The sequence below is a fragment of the Zootoca vivipara genome, chromosome 4 (assembly GCF_965207765.1).
Source record: "Zootoca vivipara chromosome 4, rZooViv2.hap1.1, whole genome shotgun sequence".
NCBI classification, from domain to species: domain Eukaryota; kingdom Metazoa; phylum Chordata; class Lepidosauria; order Squamata; family Lacertidae; genus Zootoca; species Zootoca vivipara.
In genome coordinates this window covers 34,766,260-34,792,386 of record NC_142587.1, presented here as the reverse complement: position 1 = coordinate 34,792,386, position 26,127 = coordinate 34,766,260, and positions in this window count along the sequence as shown.

Below are 26,127 nucleotides of genomic sequence, written 5' to 3'. Positions count from 1 at the left end.
CTCTCTCTCTCTGTGTGTGTGTGTGTGTGTGTGTGAGAGAGAGAGAGAGAGAGAGAGAGAGAGAGAGAGAGAGAGAGAGAGAGAGAGACTTTTTAGATACAGCATACAGGTACATCTTAGTTGTAAAAGTGGGGACAAGGCTGTAAAGTCAGCAAATGAGAGGCAAAGCTTCCTTGATCTGCTAGATACACACTGCACTTTTCTTTTCCGTTTCCTTGGAAACCACATTGTGAGTAAGCAGAAAACAGAGCACATTTTGTAAAATCTTGCTAATATGATTTAAAATTGTGCTCGAGATTCCTCCCATTCAGAGTGCTTTTGAAATGGGCATAGAAATGTATTCTTAAGGGTCCACACACTGAACAGAATAGCCCAATATTACCATATGTAACTTTCACAATGCAGTGGTACCTCGGGTTACAGGCGCTTCAGGTTACAGATGCTTCAGGTTACAGACTCCGCTAACCCAGAAATAGTACCTCGGATTAAAAACTCTGCTTCAGGATGAGAACAGAAATTGTGTGGCAGTGACACAGCGGCAGCGGGAGGCCCCATTAGCTAAAGTGGTACCTCAGGTTAAAAACAGTTTCAGTTAAGAACGGACCTCCAGAACTAATTAAGTTCTTAAACCGAGGTACCACTGTAAATGTGTCAGAAATTGTTTCCATGAAATTAACAATAATTACAATAGCAAACCAATGAATTAGGGGTGGGAGTAGATAAATTAAAACCAAAGATAACTGAAAACCAATGATAAGCCTGAAAACACCCAGAAGTTATTTCCAGCTGTTGGTCACATGTGTTAGGCAAATGTCATTTTTATCAATTGTTTGCATATTTTAATAATTGGACGCTTACAACAGATCTGGCTGCATGGCACAACACACAAATGATTACTTTGCCATGGAGCCAGTATAATGGGTGTCATAATAAGTTATGAGCTCATGATGAACATAGGAAGAGTCTACTGGATCAGGCCCATTTTGTACTTGTTCTTCTGTGTGTGTTTTAAGCTGTCTTAGATAGTCGAGCATCCTATTCTCACAGTGGCCAATCAGATGCCTGCAGAAAACCCGCAAAGAGCACTCTCTCCTCCTGTGGCTTCCACCAACTTGTATTCAGAAGGATACTACCTCTGACCATGGAGGCAGAGTTTAGCCATCATGGCTAGTTACCATGCAGCCAGATCAACTTTGATTTGTATTAAGTTGAATCTTCATTTGTAACATATGCATATCCAGTGTAATTATGATCTCAAGATATACTAAAGCTGCTTTGCAAATTTAACATGGGCCATAATCAAAGATGGGAGCCCCAATCTCTTCCCATAGACTTATAGCAGCATACAGTTGCATTTCCTGGAGTCTGGGTCAGAATGCCTGTGTCGGCATTAATTAAATTAATTAAAATCCAGAGTCATAGTTGCACATTACACATTGGGTGTGACATGAAGTTAGGCTATAATCCTAGTATGTGTACTTATTTGCAGACAAGCCTCATTAAACATAGTGAGACTTACTCCAAGTTAGTATGCACATGATTCTGGCTGCATGTTTGCAAACCTATTTGCATCTATTTCAACTATCTTCCAAGTAAGCATATTTAGAATTAGATTATAACCTGCACAGAAAGTTTCCAAAGCAAAGCCATGCAAACCTGGGAGATCTCCAGTATTTCTAAAACTGGTGCTTGCAAAATAATAATAATAATAATAATAATAATAATAATAATAATAATAATAATAGACTGGTTAGGTTTCCTCCAAGGGTCTAAAATGTGGAAGCTGAATATGTGGACCTCCAGAAGTTGTTGGGCTCCCAACTCCCATCACCCCCAGCCAACTGGTGAACTATCAAGTGTGATGGAAGCTGGAGTATAACATCTGGACCACAGGTCCACAACCCCTATCAATGTTCTAATAATGGACCTAAAAATCAATATTGAAATAATTTGCTTTTAAAAAGTGGCACCGTTTTTTATATTATATTGGCAGCTCAAAAGTGGGAGCAATGTGTTATTTAATTTTAAAACAAAGTATTATCAAATTGCCATTGCAGAAGTATAGATCTCCTCCTATAGTCAGAGCTGACTTCACCCAGTATTTACTGTCATCTTCTGATAAGTTTAACATGTTAGCCTGGCATCATCTCATGTGATGCCACATCTCATGTGATGCCACAATTCTCATGTGAAAAAGTATTATGGACCATTGCTTCTCATCACATGAAGCAATTACCCAGAAATGGCAGCCATGATGGAATATGATGGGATTAATTAAAGTATACGAATCTGTTGTCAAATATCCAATGTCAGCTGCTGCCTAAATTGAAAGTATAAACTTGCCCTAAAATGAGATTGGTGGTTGCTAATTATACATTATGTCAACATGGGACCTGTTGCTTTTGGTTAATCATCTTTACTGCATCTTATTCATGTCCCAGGCAGATATGATCAAGGGAGATTGCAACTATAACAGCAACATAAGCCCCAAATCTTCACTGTGGCATTAAAAGCATTAATCAAGGATATGATGGTTTTGGGCACGACCACTGTGCATTAATGTTCTATCTGAAACCCCCGTTAATGGCAGATCTCTGGGGATTTTTTTTTAAAAAGAACTGAACTAGAATTAACTTGGAAACTAAGGGATGATTGATTAAACGGCATCAAGGCATAATAGCTTCAAGTACACTTGTCATATTCAATGCAAATTCTGGAAACAACAAATAGATGCTTGTCAACACTTGTCATTTCTCTGCCACCACATGATGACAAAATGCAAGGTGTTTTAGACTTCTCTTGTCAACAGGATGTAATTAACTGTGGCTACACTTAGATAGGATTTTGACTGAGGAGAGCAGCAGCAACTCTTCTCCCAGTAGGGAGTGCCTTTGTTTAGAAAGGGACATCCTTTTCCTGATACAATGACATCAAGTTTTCTCCAGAGGTTTCAAAGCAGTCCTTCTCCAAAACAGCATCATTGGGAAAGCTACCCAAACCAGCACCACATTTTCACAATATCTGATAAACAATCTGCAATCTTTATGCCTACCCTTAAATGTGCAATTTAGTAAGATACTGTGACACATTATATATCCCTCTTTATCATTCTGTGCCAATAAGCATAGCAGCCAAGTCTCCCGTTTTTCGTGGGAAACCCCAGAATTTTGTTACCGTTTCCCACTGTTATCCCGAATTGATTATATCCCGTAAAGCTCCTGCCGGTGGCCATGTCCCGGCTCCCGGCTGTCTGCGCATGTCTGGACATGCGCAGAAGTGATTTCTGGTGCCCAGACATGCAGACACAGGCAGCCTGGCACCAGAAGTCGCTTCTACGCACGTCTGGAGATGCGTAGAAGCGACTTCCGGTGCCGCTCTGCCCATGTCTGGGCACCGGAAATTGGGCGGTGCTGGCACTGGAAGTCGCTTCTATGCATGTCCAGACATGTGTAGAAGTGACTTCTGGTGCTGTGCCGCCACATAGAAGTGACTTCCGGTGCCGTGCCGCCACTGATCCCAGATTTTTCAGTCCGGGAGTTGGAGGGTATGCCAATAAGTGAAGGAGCAAATTAGATCTACAAATGTATTCCTTTTCATTTCTTTTCCATGACACTGAGACTTCTGTCCTATTTGTATTTCAAATATCCAGTGTGGTCAGGTTTGCAGTTAAGCTTGATCAGGGATGGGGAATAGGGGGAAAAGACCAGAGGCACTTGGTACATGCTTGTTATCTAAACAGACTCAGAGAATAACAGGAAGGTGATGTAAATATCTAGGAACTTTCTGGAACATTTAACTCATAGACAGGAGATGTGCCTGAATTCTGGGATGAAGGGTCAATTGAGGCACTTCATTTGATGTACACACGTTATAAAGAATCAAAGTTTGATGAACTATATAAGGAAAAGGTTCTTGTGGGTGCATATGATTTTTTTGGAGCTGGACTACCAAACTTGTAAGCTATGAGCTGGAGATTATGGGATCTTGGGTGATGTTTAATCATCCCTATGTAGGAAAAGCCTCTTCTTTCTTGTGTGGCTTTATTTTTAAAAAAATGTTTGCATGAAGCTGTGTGGATGTGTCTTGTGATTACAGTGGAACCTCAGGTTATGTACCGTCCTCCTTATGAACGCTTCGGCTTACGAGCTCTGCTCACCTGGAAGTAGATGCTCCTTGTTGCAAACTTTGCTCCAGGATGCGGGCAGAAGTCACGACCCGATGGCGTGGCAGCAGCAGGAGGCCCTATTAGCGAAAGCGCACCTCATGTTAAGAACGGTCTCTGGTTAAGAACGGACCTTCGGAATGAATTAAGTTCGTAACTGGAGGTACCACTGTACAATAAAGGTGGTTTCAACTATTACCTCCTTTGTTCTGATAAATCAGCAAGTGACCAGGCTCCAAGCACCAGCAAAAAGTGACAGAGAGATTTTGTAAATGCTTCAACTCTGGTACCTAACTGAAGTCTCCTAAAAAGAAGAAAGGAAATTATTTCCCCCCCCCAAAAAAAGGAAGGGAGAATTTGATGAAATTCTCATGGTATGTGTCTATGTGTGTAAAGCTTCATTCTGCTGGAAAGACACATAGCACATTACATCCTTCGCTTAAAGTTTTAAACTTGCATTGATTTCAGTTGAAACCAGTATAGGATCATTTGTTTGCTTATCATATTTTTTTTGCTCATTAATTCAAATTGAGAACGATAAAAGCGCTGCAAAGATAGAATGCATTGTGCTGCTCTGCCACCATCACCTGAGATTATGTCAACTCCTCTCAGCATAAAGATGTCACCTCCCCAAAAATATCTCACCGAGGCAACAATGTCTGTTTTCTAGAAATGAGACAGTTATTATTATCAAGGGTGATTACAGGATATGATGACACTAAAAGAGAAGGGCAAATTCTTGACCTCAATCTGTCACCTTAGTTCACCATTTACTTGTTGCAAGGTTACATAATGGGGATTTTAATGAATCACTAGTCATCTTAACACACACACACACACACACACACACACACACACACACCAGGCTGCCATCAGATTTTAAGAAGTCATTTGAATTCTATGCAAAACAGGAAGCCCATAAATTCTATGAAACACTGAGAATTCCCTACATTATAAAAATTCATTACTCACTGACATAAAAAGTGTGTGTGGAGGGGGGCCCAGTGACTCACCAAAGCAGGATGTTGTTGCAAATAGATGTTCTATGAAAGTAACTTCACCCAACTGCCTAAAAGCCATTTGGGCATGTTAAGTGGCATTATAAATTATAATAATAATAATAATAATAATAATAATAATAATAATAATGCTTCATTTTAAAGCTGAATTTCTAGTGATGGATTTTTGGAGATACTGGGACTTGTTTGGAGTTCACAATCATCTGTGCTTATGGATGTTTGTGTTGGATTTTCTTGGTGAAAAATTGAAATTCCTAGTTTCTATGTACACCAGTACAAAGCATCAAGGACTGAAAGGCTTTTTAATGTGCAATAGTCCTGGGAAATACTCTTACCAATAAAGCTTGCCTGGTACCGACATTGAGATCTTTTCAGTTGCAGATGAAGACTTTTTGATCTAATATGATGACCTGGCTGTTACATCTAGTTGGCTCAGATGCTGTTGTTGAGTTGCTAGTGACACTTTTGTTTGTTTGTTTGTTTGTCTGTTTAAAAATGGTGCTGTTTTTATATTGTTATGATGTTTAATTGTTGATGGTTGCTATGTGCACCATATAAGGTAACTAACAATAGTAAATTGTAACAATATTGCACAGCAATGGGCTCAATCATTCTTATATCCATTTCTGGGTTATAAGGCTGACTGGGATAAAGAACAAGTGAGCAGGAGGGCAAAGCTACTTTTTGACAAGAAAAGCACCTTTGGAGAAAGACACCATATATATGTGTTTATAATGCTAATGCTAGAAGTTTCTGAGCCATGATGGGTGAGCTAGAATTTTCAAGAAGTGCATAGAGGGATTGGATACAGAGGGCACAGCAGAAACTTGGTGGAATGGAAAGAACCAGTAGGACACAATTGTCCAACTTAAGCATAGGTTGTAGAGTAGACATCCAAGGAGGAAATATGTAGTAATGAGTGACTTCAGTTATCTCTGGGCAGATGTGTATTCCAATCATAACAAAGAGGTAACATTTCTAGATGTCCTAAATGACTGTCCCATGGAACACTTGGTTATCAAACCAATCAGAGGGGCAGCAACCCAGGATTTAAGTGATGCCCACAACCTGGAGGGAGATGCCATTATTGTTGTCCCAATTGGAAACAGTGCTTACAATGCTTTGTTGTTGTTGTTTAGTCGTTTAGTCATGTCCGACTCTTCGTGACCCCATGGACCAGAGCACGCCAGAGCACGCCAGGCATATTGAATATTGAATTTGGTAGCATTGGTTTACAATGCTACCAAATTCAATATAGATGTAAGAACGTCCAACACAAGCAAAGTTGACTTCCTCAAAAAAAAAAAAAAAAGAGGGATAAAAGAAAGGGATGGATAAAAATGAAGATGAAAGGGAAAATCAAGAAGGTCTAATATTCCCAGAAAGTTGGGAGATTATCAAAAATCACAGTAATACAAGCTCTGCTAGAATATATACCTCAGATCATGAATGATACTATCAAGGTGAAGTTCATGTGAGTGTGGTGAACGAGCAGAATCAATGAAGCTGTTGAGAAGAAGGCTTTTTTTTCAGAAAATGAAAGTCTTGAGTGGTACTGAGCAAGACCAGTGAGATGCAAGTTTGGGTGATGAGGCCTATGAGGGCACTATAAGCAATGGACGATGGTGGGAGACCCATACCTCAGCCCCATAGTATGACCCTAATGATGCTACTGCTCCCCCCTTTGGCTATTTATGTTTTATTTTATGTGTAACAAAAGCATGCATTTGAGCTACATCCAACAATCAGTGTGACACCTAGCTTGGACCTGAGACATAGCAGCTTCTCAACCTTTTGAATGAGTTCATAGCGATATCTGAACCAAGCACTTCTAGATTCATAGTTCATGTTCCTAGCCAGTGGCCTATAGTAACTGTTAGACTGCAGTGGTCTCTGTTTTGCTTTTCAAACTCCTCACCATCTCAGGGACTTGAGAAGTGACAGCCTGGGAAACTTCATGTCTGTGACCTTTCATGGGGCATTGAATGGAAATAACAACATCTGATTTCATGTGTGCGCGCGTAATATAATATAATAATTAAAGTGACATTTAGTCCCATTTATCCATAAGCTCTATCTTGGGGAACCCATTAAACATGTGACTCGGCCTTTTCTTCGTCAAACTATATATAAATTTCAGTCCAGTAGCACACACAGCAAGTGGATTTCAGTGCCCTTTAAAAATGTTCATCTCTTTTTGGGGAAATGTATTGATCACCAGCTAACCTGCCGACAAAGGCTGGCTTATAATAAAGATTACACCAAACCTCAAATTAAACTACTGGTATATTGATCGGAAAATCATTTTCATCTGCTCTTGGTGCTGAAGCTGCCATTGGAATTATTATTCTTTTTAATGCCACAGCCCAGCAGGAAAGGGCCTCTCCTGAAGCTGCTCTTGTTCCCTTCTCATTCATTTCAAGGAGGCTTGTGCAAAGGAAGTCATAGCATGACTGTGTCGCTTTTTAAAAATGGAGACAAACATTTATTTATTTATCCCATTTCCTCTTGAGAAATGAAAAAAAAAAGGGTCTGTAGCTTCTTACGAAGCAAAACGTGATATCGTGCGCTCCTACAGACATCTAACTCAGGGGAAAGTCCCATTAAGTTTAATGGGGCTTATTCTCAGGCCAGTGGATTTGTAGACTGAAGGTACTAGTTTACAATGAAACCTATTTTTACCTTTCTGCAAAGGCAATAATAAGGGCTGGGATCTGGAGGCACACTCAGTGTTGTGGGCACGACTTAGGAAATATGTGACCTTTTTTCTCATTTAGCAGAAAATTCTCATGTCCATCACGAGCTGCCATGGGGAGACCCCTCAATCTCAAAATGGTTTATTATTATTATTATTATTATTATTATTATTATTATTATTATTATTATTATATTACCTGCATGTGGATGTGATTGGTTTGATCATGTGATGTGGCAGCCACCTCATCTTAGTTCCTTTAATTCATTGAAATGTCCTTAGAAACAGATTTTTTAAAAAATTATACAGGATTTTTCATGCAGACATCCATTTTCAGTTTAGAATGGTTTCTATTTATTTTTCTCATGATGCATCAACTGTAAATTTTAGGTTCATTTCCCCCCCCCCCATTTCCTTCATGGAATCAAGGCTTACAATCTGAATAGCCAAAGACCCAGTGCGCCCTTTTAATAAACATTCAATATCTACTTTTTCAAAAGTTCAGCACTGACAAAGGAAGAAAGCAGGAACATAAATGCTCTGATATACTACACACATTTTATATACAGTATAGATAGAACGAAAGAGATGCAGTAACTTCAGTACAATACTGCAGGTCAAAATGGATTATATATAAGACACACACACACACACACACACACACACACACACACACACACACACCACTAATGCTTTGTGACTTTTTTTTCCAAAGTGACTAGTCCTGCCAGAGCTGTACTTGTTCCATGTCAGACACATGCAGCTCTCAAACAAACACTAAAGCAGAAATTCACCTGGAGGAATTCTTCACCTGACAATAGCCTTTCTCCAATGTCATGTTATGGAAAGATCACAATTTCAAGTGTTTTTTGCAAACTGAACTGAAGCAAGTGATCGCAGCAACAGATCAGACTTCTACCCATCAAAGTAACAAATATGGAACTTGACATCAACACTTGAACTGAGGAGTGTGCTGTACAATCTTATTATTCCCCCCCTTGTGAGACACTCTACTAACCTGCAAAGAAAATCCTGTCAATAATTACCCTTTTATTACATAGTTTGGGTTGAAATACAGTGCCATTCTTCTGAAATGATATAAATTGACCCTTACATTGAACTGCATCAAGTATTTCCAAGTGGCTGATTTAGTCCCTTTATCCTCTGTTGAGACCATAGCAACACCGTGAAGCACCTTGCGGAATACATGCAGGAGTCTTGATCTCATTCATACCTTCCCAATGAGAAGCAGTGAACTGGTGGAGGGTGCTCTGGTGGTTAACATGCCGGAATTCGGCCGAGGAGACCTGAGCCTTCAGTTTTGATCAGTCACTACAATCCAGAGAGGGAGAACCTTCCGGATGTTCTTGGGCTGCATAGAATCAAATCCATGCTGGTGGGGACCGATGGGAGTTGGAATCCAACAACTGCAGAGCTTCAGGTTCCCCCATCCCTGTTATATATAGTTATCTGGGAGTAAGTTCTCTTTAACTCAGTGGTACATACATGTAATGTAGCCTTCAGCTTTCAATAAAAAAAAGACCTAGCAAACTTGCAAAGAAGTGTTACCATGAAGTGAGTACTCCACCAAAGGGGGGAGAGTATCTTGCCTCTCCTTACTGTCCTCATTCTCTGACTCAAACAATAAGAAAGCTTGAAAGCATTTCTTATTGCCTCAAACAATGAGAAAGCTTGAAATCCTCACAACCAGGTCATTCACCTGCCGAAGCAAGGAAGACACTTGTCCATTGTTCATTCTGGCAATAATGATGTCAATCTTGCTCTGGAAAATGTTCCAGAATGGAGCTGTCTCTCCCTCATATTAGGTCCCCTACACCACCGAAGTATAGACCGCAACCTGCTCAGTGTGAGTTAGGCCCTTCTCCACTATTCCTTATACAGTGGTACCTCTACTTACGAATGTTTCTACTTACGAATGGAGCTCCATCTGCCATCTTGGATGCTGTTTAGATAGGATTTTTTCTACTTACGAATTTTTAGATAGGGTTGCTTCTACTTACGAATTTTTTCTCCCAATGCATTCCTATGGGATTCGACTTACAATTTTTTTTTACTTACAAATGTGCGTTTGGAACGCATTAAATTCGTAAGTAGAGGTACCACTGTATGTAATGTGTAACCTGAGACTTCCATACGCAAAACAATATACCCTATGTCAAATCCTCTAGTTCTCCCTTGTATGGTGTAGGGTCACATAACAAACCATGACCATAGCATCTTGTACAGTTCCCTGCCTCCAGGATCAGCCAAAGATGTGGAGTGTAAATGGGGAAATGTACAATGTGATGATAGCAGAGCATGAAAAATCCTCCACATTAAGCAGAAGAACTCAAACTGGTGATGAGCACCATAGGCTGTCCAGTCCTAAATCCTATTCACTTTTGCATTAGTCACAAGACTGCACCATTATTTGCCAGCACAGTGGGCAATGGGATTGACGATACAAATTGCTGTTTTAATCATTTTGAATTTGCCTTATGATTATTTTAATAGTGAAGGTTGTTGTGAGCGCTGTAGGTTCACTGCTCAGCATCTTATGCTGTTTGTTCTGCCTGTTTAAAAATTGAAGAAAACTTTAACTGCTGTGGAAGCTGTTGTGTTGTGCTATTTTTCTCTCGCCTCCTATTATGCATTTTCCTTTTTGATAGCCTTATTGTGATATTCATTCTCCGGTGCTGGACCCTGACCTTCCCCTCTAATGAAAGATTAAAGCCTTGTAAGTGTGCATCTTTTCCCTCCTCTCTGCAGTGTGAAAGATGCACAAAAGGCCTCGACTCGCTGGATAATTATTTTCATCCTTCATCGTGATTTTAACTTTATTTGTCTTTATTATTATTTAGCACTTCTTAATTATTTAACATGCAGAGACTTATTTATTATTTAAAACTCTCCACCACCCATGGTTATTTCTCTCTAGATTTTCTTTATGTGCCAAAAGAAGTTGCGTCTTCTCCTGAGTGCCAGCTCTTGCTGTTATGAGGCTGAGCGGAACATCTCCCGTGGGCAAAGATCTAGCCTGTAAGACTATGTCACAACAAATGCAACCTGACCTTTACTTTCGGCCCATATTATGATGCACACGTTTAATTTTTCTCATTTAATGAACACTTGTGCTTTCTTTCTGAAGCCTCCTCCTTCTCAGTTTTTGAAACCTTGTAAAATTATCGTTTCTTTTCCCCTCAGTATTCCTGGGTTTTTAATTTGCACAAAAGTCTTGTACTCTAACCTACTGGTTTTCAGCTGGGGGTTTGAGACCCACAACCAGGTTTTGGCCTGCTCTAAGGTGGGTCACAACAGCAGCACTCCCATCATACTACAAAATGGGTCTCCATAGGGATGTTTGGGTTAAAGGTTAGTTAGAAAGACTTTGGGGGACATCATGTCTTCTCTGGGTGATTTACCATCCTTTAAAAGGCCAATCAGCTGGCTACATTTCTCTGGGGAGACCGGGTCCCACGATGGAAGGGCAGAACTGCTGTCTACCAGGAGGGTTGTGGGAGTGTTAGAAAGAGAATCGGAATATAGGTTGGAAAAATGTTTATACCAAGTTTCTGCTGTGATATTATTGCTAAGGAAGGCAGGGGTGGTAAAGCTCTTATTTATAATTTGCCAAAACTTCTTGTCATCTTGGTTTTTGGTAGCAGCGTCCAGTTCCATCCAACATGCTTTTGCGAAGGTTAATGCATTCTTCTGAGATCCATTAGCCCACTGACCTAGTGGTAATTGAAAAGGGGTTTACATGTGTACATACATAGAGCCCCTTCACATGAGAAGGGAAAAGAGGGCCAATGGGGGTTCCTGATCAAATGGAGGAAATGTGCACACATACACTTGAATATGTATAGGCCTTCTTTCATACTTCTGCAGAATTGATGGCCAAGGGGATGATGGTGAGTGACATGAGTTTCTAGGACCAACTCCCTTGTTATTTTGCTTTTGAATGCTGCATGTTGTTATATTTATGGTAATGGTGTGTGTTTTATGAATTCTGCTAAAATTGCTATTGCTTTGCTAGGTTCTTATGAAATTGTTATTGCTTTGCTATGTTATGAAATTGTTGCTATGTTATTGTTTTGTAATGGTTTTTGTGGTGTTTGAAATGCATCTCTGTTTCTTTGTTGTAAGCTGCTTTGAGCATGAAATGAATGAATGAAAGATAGAGAGCTTCTTAGCATCAAGGGCCGTGATCACCTGACTGCATAAGGGGGTGTTTGAAGTCAGCACATTGCAATCTTAGGGTCTGGTATTCTGCCTGCCCATGGTGTGGGGCAATCTGTGGGGTTGCACGCACATCATGTCATAACCCAAACCCTCAGTCAGATGATATCTTTGAAAACTCCAAGCATAGATGTGATTGGTCTCTGATGTTTTTGAAGTGTGATATCACTAGAGCAGGCATCCCCAAACTGCGGCCCTCCAGATGTTTTGGCCTACAACTCCCATGATCCCTAGCTAACAGGACCAGTGGTCAGGGATGATGGGAATTGTAGTCCAAAACATCTGGAGGGCTGAAGATTGGGGATGCCTGCACTAGAGGATTTCATCCCAGAGGGGTCCCAGAAGACTGCGAAGCCTCTACCACTGGTTTCAGAGGAGGTAGATTGCACCCTGCTCCTTTGACTCAGACTCCTTCCCTCAGAGTCCTCCAGCCCCCATGGAAACTTCTTCTCTACCCACCAAGTACAGGAGACCCATTATATTCTGCATAATAGAATGTATATCCATAATTTCCAAGCAAGCTCCCTCCAGGGCAGCTTCACCCACACCCCTCTTTGTAAGACCCTAGAAAGTATCATTCAGTGCTGGAAAAACACAGTTAGCTCCCTACTACCTAAGAACTCTATTAATCTATGATCCAGTCCCATCCTGAATCTCCCACGGAGAACTCTCCATGGTGCTGACCGTCATCTATCTAACCAGCACTTTGGCAAAATTCCCCTAATTCCCCACCCCTCTATTTGAAACTGAAAAGGCAGACTTTTGGATCTAAGACCCAATTTACATGTGATGGTTCCAGCTGAGATGGTTAGGAACATAGGATAGAGACACCTGAAATGTGCTTGTAAGCATGTGAATATAAGAACAGGGTATATTGTTTCCATGTGTTTGGAATAACTGGTAACTCTATATACATTCATGGGGCTGTTGCTCAACCAACCTTTGGTGAGAACCTATAAAAATGAGTTAAGGTGCACATAATGACTTCGGCAAAACAAGTACACTGTGTCTTTACTACCAGACAATTTAGTCATGAGCAAGGTGGTAGCTTCAAGAGCTAAGCTAGAATGCAACCATTCATATAGGGGTTGTCCATGAATTGATAACTGGGCATGATCTACTGATATTTGTGAATTTGGCAATGTTATAGTATTCTTGTTTATTTGCATGCTGTATTTTACTGGGACTATTGTACATAGCCACCTTGACACTTTGGTCAAAGGGCAGTCTAAAAATATAATCATTTTGATGCCCAGCTTGCCTGATTTCTGTATGTTTAGATATGGTTGGGAGAAGGGATGAGAACTAAAGCAAATAAGACTTCAAAAGCCTATTTCAGGTTCTGATGACTTCACTGCACTTATTTAGGGTGCATAACTGGACAAATTCATGCATTAAAATTCTCTCAACTGGAATGGGGCCATCACCACATCTATGTAAAGCAGTGTTGGCCAAACTTGGGTCTCCAGCTGTTTTCGGACTACAGCTCCCATCATCCCTGACCCCTGGTCCTACAAGCAAGAGATGATGGGAGTTGTAGTCCAAAAACAGCTGGAGACCCAAGTTTGGCCAACACTGATGTAAATGAACTGTGCATAAGCTAGACATTACATTATATTAAGATCCTCTTCAGGTGATTTCTAAATACACACACACCTTGCTAATCCCTGAAAGTAAGAGAATCAGAGAATGTGAGCATCTACATGATTGCAGAAGCAATTCACCAGGTGAGGCTGGACAACAGTGGCTTCTTGACAGGCAGCTGCATTTTCACCTTACCAAGCTCCCTGCTTCCTCCCCATCTCCCTCCCAGTCAGCAATAGCAACCCACCTGCTGGAAGCTAGCATAGCTGCTTTGTCCCACCTGCCGACCTCTTCTGCTTAAAGGAACATTGACATGGGGCATCTGTTGCATCCATTATGTCATCTGTAAGATGGAGGGAAGGGGGGCATGTCACCACATGAAGACCTGGTAAGAAGTGTGAGTCTGGGCCTTGTTTTCACTTCCCAGTTGCTACGGTACTCCAAATGTTATGGTATTGCTTTGGAAGGAATGGAAACAATTTAGCCTGTTGGAAATGGAAGATGCTTATAGGATGGAACTTGTCAGTGCAGCTCTCGCTGTGAATGAAATCGATGTCTATCTCTCAGACTTTTTAGATTACTTGACTGAGGTGTTGATTAAACTAAGATGAGGACTGCAGTTGCAATTACCACCAGATGAGATTTGTTAATTGGCTTCTTTTGAATCAGATCAGGGTTTCCCTTCTGCTATCTTCTACCTTTGATGTGACTCAATATATGTGGATAAGGCGCAATGAAAATTGACTGTAGAGGGGCTGCCACTTGAAAATTCAATCTCTTTAATTCATGCACATACAACACAAATTGGAATTTAAATAAATAGTTGAAGGAAATGATTAATGCTGTTTTTAATGTCACTGGTTAGCCAAAAGGATGTATAATTTGTTCACTTGCTAATGCGATTAATTGAACTGGTTTCTTAGACTCTGACAACAACAACAAAGTAATGATCAAAGATAGATGATCTCTTTAGGAAAGTGAGCAAAAGCCAATATCTAATCCTTATTTCCCTACTGCCGACTACAGAGGGGTATATCCATATCTTTGCTTGCATTTAGCACCGTTAATTTTGTTGCTATTGTATGTTTGGAAATAACAGCTTGCCCCAATCTGAAAAAACAACGACGATACAGTCACAGGAATATAGCATAATCCAACATAAAAACACTGACTGTTGGGATTTGTTGCATGGAAGCAGTGCTAGTGACGTGAATTGAAGGTGATATTTTGCTGAGATTCCATGCTGATTACTACTGACCTCTTTACAGAATTTACTGCTGGGTTACAAACTAAGCTGCTTACCTAAGTGAAGCAAGCAGATTTTTTGGTGATATTTAGTTTTTGCTCTGTGTGATGATCCAAATCTGCTGTGGAGCCTTTGTGAGCCTCTGTTACGTAGTGTCACAATCTGCTTCAAATGTTACTACCTCCTGTGCAACGGCTGCTGAGCCATCTCTCCAAAGAAGATATCCTAATGCTGGAGAGTGAAGCATTGCAGGATGTGGGCAGGAGGCGGTGGGATTAATGTGAGAGAAACTGCAGCTACTACTTGTTCCTTGTGCTGCCTCCATCTTAGTTGCAGGTGTGGAGGTGGAGATGTCTAATAACAGCTAAATAATGATGGATGGAGTTTTGGAGCAGGTTCTTGCTGAATGGGCAGGGAGCTCTCGATGCAATGATTTCCATAGGGGTAGCCAATCCATCAATCAATGCAATGAAGGGTGGTGAATCTGTAACATAAAGCTTCATTTTTAAGCCCTCACCCCACAAACATTATAAATGTAGTTCATTATAGAGGTGCTTCATCTCAATCTTGAATTGTGCTATGTAGTTTGCCATTCAAAAGTGTACGAGTTAGTGATTCTCAAGGTTTTTTTGTGGGGTGGTGGTGATATTTGCTAAGGGTTAGTGCAATGTTGAAATGCTGGGGGCAGTTTATGAACATTTCTCCCCCTGTAAAATGCACCTCACTTGCTGAAATTTGAAGGGGGAATATCACCCCCACCCCCCAAGAAGAAGGGGGTTCTGTGAAGCGTACGTTGGCATCCTCTGACACACTTTAATACGAGAAATCCTTAGCATTCAGGCAGCAGCCCATATTGGTTGTGGCTCCGGCATCATTTTTGTTTTGCGGGAAAATGTGTTTTTCTTCTTCTGGGTAGCAGAAACAATATCACACAGTTTGTCCTGTTAGTCATATGGTGATGTCATTGAGGACAAACAAAGCCAGTTCAGAGTCAGGGTGTTGCCTACTCAGAAAGGATTGCCCTCACTCTGAATAGGCTCCATTTTACTGTGTATCACATGACAAAATCTATTTTGCTTCATGATATTACTGTTACTATGCATATAAAACAACATGCAGAAGCTACAGTCAATGGGGTTGCAATCACAGAGTTAACTTAGAAAATCTGGATTCAGGGAGGCAGCCATGTTGATCTGGCACAGTCGTTTATATATATATATATATATATATATATATATATATGTGTGTGTGTGTGTGTGTGTGTGTGTGTGTGTGTGTGTCCAGTAGCACCTTAGAGACCAACTAGGTTTGTTCTTGGTATAAGCTTTCATGTGTGTGCACACTTCTTCACAAGTGTGCATGCACACAAAAGCTTATACCAAGAACAAACTTAGTTGGTCTCTAAGGTGCTACTGGACATTTTTATTTTATTTTTTACAAAATCTGCTTGCAGAAGAAATAGTGACAATCACTACTTGAGGGTTGTACAGATGCATCAGGTCAGGCACTGAGAGTGACAGCATTTTGGACTAGATAGGTCTTTGGTCTGTGACCCAACAAGGCTTTTCTCCTATTGTTATGCAAGATTGCAGGGTCTTTTCTAAGAGAAGGGGAAATCCAGTTCCCCTAAATCTTCTTTTTCACATTGAATTCACTAGATAACATTCACTTCAGCCCCATTAATTACTGTATATTACTGTGGAATAAGATATGCTGAAATATTTGTGGTAAAAGTGCCAGCCTTTGATTTAATAGCATTGAATGCTGGGTAATCCAATATTAATTGTTCTTAATCAGGGCAATATTGTGCAGAATGACCTTTTGAAGTATTCCACCTATGGCATTAGATACCATAATGTATCCTTGGCTTTTGAATAATGTCCAATATTCAACATTATTTCAACAAACGGCTGGTTAAAGGGTTGCACAGAGCAATGAAGTGCATTTAAAATTTCACAATAAGCAGAGAAAGAGAGGCTCTTTTTGAATTCTTTTTCTTTAATAGAAACATGGTAAATTGGTGGAGTCAATTGACTTTGGTAGTGCCAATAACATTTGGCAGGCGGGCAGTAATTGAACAGATATGTTGCTGGGCATGTGAATAAAATAACCTGTGCAATATTACACATAGAGCCATATTTTACCTGGACAGTCAAACTGCAACAAAAACACACTGTGCATCTAGATTTCTGGTATGCTAATGATATACGGTATGTTTGGGCATCAGTAAGTCAATGTAGAAGTGCTATTAGCCATGTGTAATCCTGTAAGAAAGTTTGTTTTGCACAACAAGTGACATAGAATCAGAAAACCATAGTGTTAGCAGGGAGGTCATCAGCCCTCTGCTCAATACAGGATCTGCAGTACAGGATACAATTACAGCATCCTTGGCAATGCAATATTCGGTGTGGAAAAATCTATCTGTTTTGGTTCCTCTAAATTTCTCACCCCCCCCCAAAAAAAAATCTTAAGCACAGCACTCCACATTTACACATCAACATTTTAGTGCAAATTTCTCCTTACACAATTTTGTGTGCAATTTCTCCTAATAGGCAAATTTTGCAAATCAACGTTCCCTTATATAATTCATTTTTTGCATATTATTTTCACCAACAATTGAGTTTTTATACAAATTTTAGCCATGTATATGCATTTTTCTACATATTATTTGACTGGAAAGCTGCATTTTGAAATTCAGAGACGTGTAAATTTTCAAAGGTGGCTCTGTTTCAGTTCTGATTGATTTGGTGTTCTTGAGGTCTGGGGCTAGCAGGGGTGGGGTGTGCACATCAGATCTCACATACCCAAGCCCCCCTATATTGGGAGCTGGAAATCCTATGTTCTCATAACTCACTTGAATGTGATGCAGCCAAGCTAGGCTGGTTTCCCCCAGGGTGGTGGACTCTCCACTCTGAAAAAAAATATTCAGGCATTTGGGGGGGGGGACCAGATTTTTGTTATTTTATTTTCATTCCCCCTCTTTATAAAGTCACCAGAGTTGCCATGCTGTGCACACACACCCCAGGCCTCTGTATCTTGCAATTCTCTGTTGTTATTTTACCTTTCTGTCAGTCACACTCTGCCTTCATTCAATTAATTTTTCCTTCATTAGAATTCGAGATGCTGTTTTCAGGTGGAAGACGATTTGGAGAAAGCTGTTAGAAGCTGACAAAAAAGGGGAATGAGATTTGTATTACTAGTGAAGCAAAGAAGATGCAGGAGAATTTGGAGTGGCAACCAAATAAGATTCTTCTTAATTTATCTAGACACCCCAATCAGAACGGTTCTTCATTTTGTTGGGTAAAGGCAGAAACAAAGATGTTAATCTGTACTTCTCAAGTACTGCCTTGATAAGGACTTGTTTTATCTAAAGAAAATCAAAGCCCGTTTAACCCAACAAGGCAATTTAGATACTTGCTATAATTCCAGTCATCTTCAGAAGCAGTAAATGGGTTCAAGTATATTGACAGTGGAATTCCACAACCTCACCCCTGCCCCTTAACAATTGAGAACCATTAATCTAGCAAATTCTGGTGGTTAACATCACCCTGAAGAATTCCAGTAAGAAGTAGAGACAAATGTAGTAGCTGGGGTAGTCAATGTGGAGCCCATCACACATTGAAAGACAGCACACAGAATGGTCACGTGTGATGGGGGATAGAGTTCACCATTTGGAGGGTAAGACATTGGTTAGCCCTCTGATATGGCAATTACAAGACACAAAGAGGGATGCAGGTATCTGTCTGTTTGGGAGCCATGGCACTTTCACTCGTGCTTTCTCATAAACATGTTGCATCCTACTTCTGCATTAATCTGTGTCTTATTCTTTTTAATCTGCATACAAATTAACAGTTAAACGTGTGTGTTTTTTAACAATGCAATCTTATACATGCCTACTTAGAAGTAAGTTTATTTCTTACAGAGAAAAAGGCCTTCAATGGCTACTAGCCACGATCCACTTCCACTGTCAGAGCCAATATGCCTCTGAGCACTGGTTTCTGAGAATCACAGTGGGGCAGAATACTGTCGTGCTCACATCTTAGTTGTTGGCATCTTATAGGCATTTGGTTGGCCACTGTGAGAATAGGATGATGGACTAGAGGGGCCATTGGCCTAATTCCGCAGGCTATTCTTATCTTCATAGTGTTATGTGTTGGGGGGGCAGTCTAAATCAGGCATCCCCAAACTTCGGCCCTCCAGATATTTTGGACTACAATTCGCATCATCCCTGACCACTGGTCCTGTTAGCTAGGGACCATGGGAGTTGTAGGCCAAAACATCTGGAGGGCCGCAGTTTGGGGATGCCTGGTCTGAATAGTACCCTGGGTCCCTTCCCAGGCCTGGTAAGAATCTAGTAAAAGAGGCTGTGGAACCAGCCCTATCAGTTTCTTTGTTAAGGTAATGTCTTTGGCTAACTAGATGTGTACCCATAATCTGCATCTCAAATAAAGAGCTCTATTGCCATAGAGACAAATGGGTGGGCCTTTTCCAACATCATCTGGTTGGATGGCACATCATTCTTGGATAGAGAACAATAGGCTATGCATAAGAGCTGTGTGTGTCAGTGGTACTTGTAGCATTAAGCATCCCAGGTGATTTATTGAAATAAATCATAGATTTATGATCAAATGTGTGTGGTTGAGGATGATGATTTTGAATTAACAATTCACCATATCAGACTCCTTCCACCCGGGTCATAGACTATATGATTTACGATATAAATTCTACAGGATGCTGTCTCCATTTTCTATACTTGGAAAATCACATTTTAGCCTGATGATTTTTCCAGGCAAGCCCAACAATTTGTTTCAAGCAGGCACAAAGCCATTTGTCTAAACCATTTGGTGCAGGCAGGAAAAGTACCATTTGCACTCCTTTACCACCCTGCTTTTCTGGAGGTAGTTTTTCTGCTGTCTTCCTGCCTAATCCTTTCAGGAATTTTTACTGCTCCTCTTTCCTGTTTACAAGCATACATGCTTTGTAGTGCAGATAGATAGCAATTAAAAGAGAGCCATATGTAAAGCTATTAATCATGATAGCTGTGTAGTACACCCAATCACTGGCGGAGGAAGAGGAGTGCGGGGGGAGTGCACCACCCTCGGCAGTGCGATCCCGGTGGGGTGCTATCGCGGCTGTCCCCCACCCGTGCTGAGTGCCATGCCCCCAGGACGCGCGCCAGCCCCGCCCCACCTGCTTTCCACCCCCCACCCCACCCCTGCTGGAGCATGAAGCTCCGCCACTGACATCAATACCAGGAAAGATTCTAGAGCAGATCATTAAGCAAACGGTCTGTGAGCACCTAGAAAGAAACTCTGTGATCACTAAAAGTCAGCATGGGTTTCTGAAAAACAAGTCATGTCAGACTAAAATGATCTCATTTTTTGACAGAATTACAAGCCTGGTAGATGAAGGGAAAGCTGTGGATGTAGCCTATCTTGATTTCAGTAAGGCCTTTGACAAGGTGCCCCATGATATTCTTGTAAAGAATCTGGTAAAATGCAGGCTAGACAATGCTACCATTCAGTGGATTTGTAACTGGCTTACTGACCGAACCCAAAGGGTGCTCATCAATGGCTCCTCCTCATCCTGGAGAGTAGTGGCTAGTGGGGTGCCACAGGGTTCTGTCTTGGGCCCAGACTTATTCAACATCTTTATCAATGACTTGGATGATGGGCTTGAGGGCATCCTGAGCAAGTTTGCAGACGACACCAAATTGGGAGGGGTGGCTAATACCCCAGAGGACAAGATCACACTTCAAAATGACTTTAACAGATTAAACAACTGGGCCAAAGCAAACAAGATGAATTTTAACAAGGAGAAATGTAAAGTACTACACTTGGGCAAAAAAAATGAAAGGCACAAATACAGGATGGGAGACACCTGGCTTGAGAGCAGTACACGTGAAAAGGATCTAGGAGTCTTGGTAGACCACAAACTTGACATGAGTCAACAGTGTGATGCAGCAGCTAAAAATGTCAATGCAATTCTGGGCTGCACCAATAGGAGTATAGCATCTAGATCAAGGGAAGTAATAGTACCACTGTATTCTGCTCTGGTCAGACCTCACCTGGAGTACTGTGTCCAGTTCTGGGCACCATAGTTCAAGAAGGATACTGACAAGCTGGAACATGTCCAGAAGAGGGCAACCAAAATGGTCAAAGGCTTGGAAACGATGCCTTATGAGGAACGGCTTAGGGAGATGGGTATGTTTAGCCTGGAGAAGAGAAGGTTAAGGGGTGATATGATAGCCATGTTCAAATATATAAAATGATGTCATATAGAGGAGGGAGAAAGGTTGTTTTCTGCTGCTCCAGAGAAGTGGACGCGGAGCAATGGATTCAAGCTACAAGAAAGAAGATTCCACCTAAACATTAGGAAGAACTTCCTGACAGTAAGAGCTGTTCGACAGTGGAATTTGCTGCCAAGAAGTGTGGTGGAGTCTCCTTCTTTGGAGGTCTTTAAGCAGAGGCTTGACAGGCATATGTCAAGATTGCTTTGATGGTGTTTCTTGCTTGGCAGGGGGTTGGACTGGATGGCCCTTGTGGTCTCTTCCAACTCTATGATTCTATGATTCTAGATCTGTAGCCTGGGAAAGGTCTTCCTGGTTTTTCCTCACGTATTCTCTGCTACCTGATCCTCTCCCACGTGAAACCTTTTTGGGATGTGCTGATGCGTTTGATTGGTTGTTTTGAATTCTATGATGCAATTCTTTTGTGTGATTAAAGTAGCCTGGGCGAAGGGTGAAGGAGGTCCCTTCTCCCTCTCTCTCCCACTTCGGACCAGAGCTTTGCAGGTCAAAGTGTCTGTCTGTCTTTCTCTTCCTCTTTCCCTATTCTTCCCTACACTCATGAGTAAACCCCACAATACTGATGCTAGAAGCTAAAGGCACAGGAATGTCTGCTCTGTGCTGGATTCAAAGCTAGACTTCATTGAAATCTTAAAGAGGAAGCAAGATATGTTGGGGTGTTAATGCTGTGAGCCCCTCCATCCTATGCAAAACTTGCATATATGTGTAAATAAAACCATATGTCCAAAAGACAACATAGTCTCCACTGACCTTTATTCCAAGGAAACTCAACCCAGGAATTCTTGAAGTCTCTCACTGCTCAGCGATTGGGATTGTACTTAACAATATATTCTTTAAAACCCTGTTGAATCAGACAAAAGGCACATCTAGATAAGAATCATGTTTTCACAGCTGCTAACCAAATACTTATGGCAGGAGTATGGAAAATCTTTGGCCTGTTGAACCAGATAATTATCTCCCCACACTCCATGTGCCAAGGTAGGAAGAAGCCTATAAATCAACTAATGTCCTAAAGGCTTTCAAAAGGTTTTCCTAGAGCAGACATAAAGCCAAAGGACCTGTAATTTCCTGAGTCCACTCTGGATCCCTTAAAAATGGTGTAAAATCAGCCAATTTCTAGTCTCCAGGCACTGGGACTGATCTTAGGAGCAAGTTACATATTTTTAATAGATCAGCAGTCCTCTGTGGTGGGTACATGCATTTCTGTCTAGGTAGGAACATGATCAGACATGAATAGGTCCTTAGTATAACTACGAAATCCTGAGCAGTTCTTCCCATCTGGAGATGATTTGCTGATGGTGACAACTCTGAAAAGCCCTGATATATTCTTCCTTTGAATATGCAAAAAAAGCCCGAACCTTTTGATATACCTCCTCCTGGTTAGAAAACTATTACATGAAAGAAAGCAAAGTGATTGCCAGAAGAAATATGATTTTGCTCTACAGAGCATCACATAGAGAGGGTAATAGTGAAGGAAAATGAGAAAAGATAATAATCTTCATGAAGAAATACATCTGTCAGAGAGAAATAAGAGGGCAGGTCATGGACAGCTCTCAGCAGCTGCATGCCATCTGCATGCAGTAAATCGGTTTCTCTTTGATGGGACACACTCAGGAAGGTGAATGGTGATGAAAACTGCAGAAAATGGGTTCTTACAGTCCGCATCAAAGGTGTGATCCAGGCGCTAGAATCAACCACATTTGTACATTAAAAACTTCAAGTCCTTGTATGTGCAGTGTTGTGTGTATGTGTATTGGGGGGGGGTATTCATGTTATACTACAACAGCAATTTCTGGCTAGTAATGTGCTCCTCCTAGGGCTGCCACCAGAATCCGTATCCCCCAGGTTCAAAGATGACAATGGTAGGGCTGGCTTTTGATATATATCCCCCAATCTGAACAGCAGTAACCTTGGAGATATGCCCCCCCCCCCCGGTCAAAACAACAGTCCAAACATTTTGTTACCTATATCTGTTTTCAAAGTGTTCTTGCTTTAATTGTTTTTATGATGGTGGTTTTGCGTATATTTGATTTTTTTTTAGCTGTATTTTATATTCAGTGTTATTTTTACACCACTCAGAGACCTCCTTGATCGAGTGGTTTAGAAATAAATGATCCATTTCCCCAATGGCCCACCACAGAGGCGGAAATATTTTACTGCATTTGATACTACATTCCAAACTAGAGAAGGATCCCACTCCATAACGTAAAACATTCCTTCCATTTCTATTGTCACAAACGTATGTCAGCTGTTCTCTTTCCACCTCCAACATTTTGTGCCTTCAAAAAGCCCAAGTAGAGGAGCATAGAAGAGCTTGCAGTGTGTGAATGTGGAGCGGCAGAAAGAGAGAAGGGAGTAAGAGAGTCTTGATGCAGTTTTTCTGCGTTGTAGGTTGTGCTAGAATCAACAGTTGCACAAAGACTTACTTCTGGTATGTTGGTCAAAAGAGCAGGTTTTTTTTGGGGGGGGGAATGGGACTGAGAACAATCTCAGAGACTTCAAAAGGTGGCAGCAGAAATTAATAATAGACTGTAACATGCTTCTGTTTGGTGCCTCTCATGGAGTAACTGATTTCATTAGTGCCCTTCTCCAAAGCAAGAATACACATGTGGAGAACTTAGCAACAAACATGAATGCAATGCATCAGAGGGACTTCACAACTCCAAAGGCAAGAAGAGGCGGGCAAATTTCTCAGGCACTTCATTTGGAGGAGGGCCTGGGGAATGGTTTGTTTTAGCTGTGCTGAGCTCCAGTAAGTGGTCCAAGATTCCCACATTGTATGAAGAAGGAAAATACAAAACTGGCCCATGTGGCACTATCGTATTTGGTGACTGAATTGCAATTTAGTTTACACAAATAATAATCAGCGTCAAACCAAAATATCAATACAGGCACAGATAAGGGTCATGGGCTTGAGCCCCATGTTGAGCAAAATATTCCTGCATTGGACTAGATGACTTTGCGGTCCCTTCCAGCTCTACAATTCTGTGATACTATCAATCTAAGAGCCAAGTAGGCCAGAATTATTATTTACAGGGAGGTAGCCGTGTTGGTCTGATGCATTCAAAACAAAATTAAGAAATCCTTCCAGTAGCACCTTAGAGACCAACTAAGTTTGTCATAGGTATGAGCTTTCGTGTGCAGATATCTGAAGAAGTGTGCATGCACACGAAAACTCATACCTATGACAAACTTAGTTGGTCTCTAAGGTGCTACTTGAAGGATTTCTTAATTTTGTTTTGAGGATTATTATTATCATCTAATAAATTTAGACCGATAGAGAGCAGCTTCCCAGTAAGATCGTGCTTGAACTGAGATGTGAATTTTGCACTTTCTGGCTCTTTTCTCATGTAAGACAGACTTCAAGGATACATTCTAGCCAGGAACCAGGCACTTGAATAAAATATTGGAGTGGGGCAGTTAAGCAAGCCCCTCCCCTGCATAATCGATCACATTACATGGCAAACACACATATTCTGAATGACAATGCTCATCAACTGGGGGGATGACCCCCCCCTGAAATATTTTATTGGCGGCGTTAATGGGACCTCAGCCACTTGGAGTTGGCTCCTATGTCTCCAAGGGTCTGACAGAGAAGCCTGAAGAGCCACACTGGGCCCCTGAGACTGAGCTGCATTCCACCCTGCTTTTACTAAAACAGTGCACTAACTCCCCAGAATGGTTAGAATGAATATAGAATAAAGTATGGGTTATAGTCATCATAGTGTTAAGGCAAATGTTCCAGCAGTGCAATGATTTATTCTTGTACAGCAAAACATTTTCTCTGTCCCCTTCCCCCTAAATCTGTTCTGGGTTTTCTCCCAATGCCCCAAAGCACAATCCCATTATGTTACTGCTAATCTTTGTCCTAGCCCAATACTTTAGTTGAATACTGCCCCAGGTCAATATTCCTTATACTTGAAATTAATTTAACGTACACAGAGAGAGACTATGGATTGGTAAAAACCAAACAATTCCAAATAATGGCAGAGACTGGCTTTCTATTTTACAAATCCAAATGATTATCCTCTCCATGATTTTCTTGCTCTGTTTTCGATCACACTCTGTGTGTTGCACTTCAAACTTCCTTGCACGCTTCACAACAAGATACTGTGTCTCAAGAGGGTTTTGACTGATAGAACAGTAGCAGGAAAGATCAAAGGGGGGCTTCTCATTATTAATAGATCAAATGATTCTCCCTCTTTGGGGGGGAGGGAGTGCTCTTCATTATCCAAATACTTCCCCACCACTACCCTCTTATCCACTGGACCTGCCAAAATGTCCTTTCTTAAAAAAAGGGGGGGGGGGAGGTTTTGAATACTGTGCCAAGTAAATGACACACACCCAGGGATTTAATTATTTTTATGTCACAGATCTCTCTCTCTCTCTCTCTCTCTCTCTCTCTCTCTCTCTCTCTCTCTCTCTCTCTCTCTCACACACACACACACACACACACACACACACACACACTTGAATTCAAATGTATTTTGCTGTTTTAAAGAATCTCTGGAGCCTCTGAATCTGAATAGCTGGTTTTAATTGCTTAGTTACTGGGATTGTTCTCTGCGTTCCATTTTACAGTGGAATTCCACCTGGGCTGAAACACATTACTCTGGCAATATACAATGTAAACAAGGCTTTTTTGGGTATTTTAATGCAGCAAGGTCTGCAGAAATTGTGGGGCATTACTGTTGAGATTGCGCGCACACACACACACACACACACACACACACAGAGAGAGAGAGAGTGTCAAGGTCAACTGAACTGTGCTCCAGGGCTTAGTCACTACATTTGAGAGTTCTTTCTTTGAGAGCAGGAATCTCCAAGGTATTCCTAATGGCAATTAAAAATAGAATGTTAAAAATGTCTGCACAA